The sequence below is a fragment of the Octodon degus genome, unplaced genomic scaffold, assembly GCF_000260255.1.
Source record: "Octodon degus isolate 3935 unplaced genomic scaffold, OctDeg1.0 scaffold00570, whole genome shotgun sequence".
Lineage (NCBI taxonomy): Eukaryota > Metazoa > Chordata > Mammalia > Rodentia > Octodontidae > Octodon > Octodon degus.
Window position 1 is genome coordinate 64,250 of NW_004525146.1, and position 640 is coordinate 64,889.

The window sequence follows — 640 nt, forward strand, 5'->3', positions numbered from 1 at the left end:
TTTATTTTATGAACCAATATTTTGCTATATAACTGTTGATCCTCATTGGGTGTCTTTTGCAAGGATGCAAGGACAGGAGAAAACATGAGAAGGCAATGGGGGCATCAGTAGTGTAGCTCATGAGTAGGTAGAGGAAAGGACACTGAGTGGTAGAAACAAAAAAGCATCAAGGTGAAGCTTTTTCTAAATTTTTGTAGCATAAGCAAAGACTGGTTTTGTACTTTTTCCTAATCCTTCCCTTTTAAGTACAACAATGTCATTTAATTTATCTTTGCATTGCTAATCTTGTAGTTTTCTAAAAAGCCAAGTTAGCCTCCAGTTACCGCATTTAGCATTAACTATGAGGCTGAGTACATGATTGTTGAAAGTACTTCTGAATGATTTGTCTAACTGACCACCAAAATATTTAACTTTTTTCTGGATGCATATTAAAAGGAGCACTGGACTATTTAACCTTTCTTTTCAAGTCAGTGAAGACTCTAAAATAGGGATTTCTAATCTTTTTAGCAATTCAACTCTTAATATGGTCTCTACAGCATAAAAACTTAAACTAGAAGCTTTGTAATATTGCAATAGCTATAACCTGGTTATGATTGGTATTAAAAAATACCAGACTGTGTAGGAACTCTTCCTAAGTGCT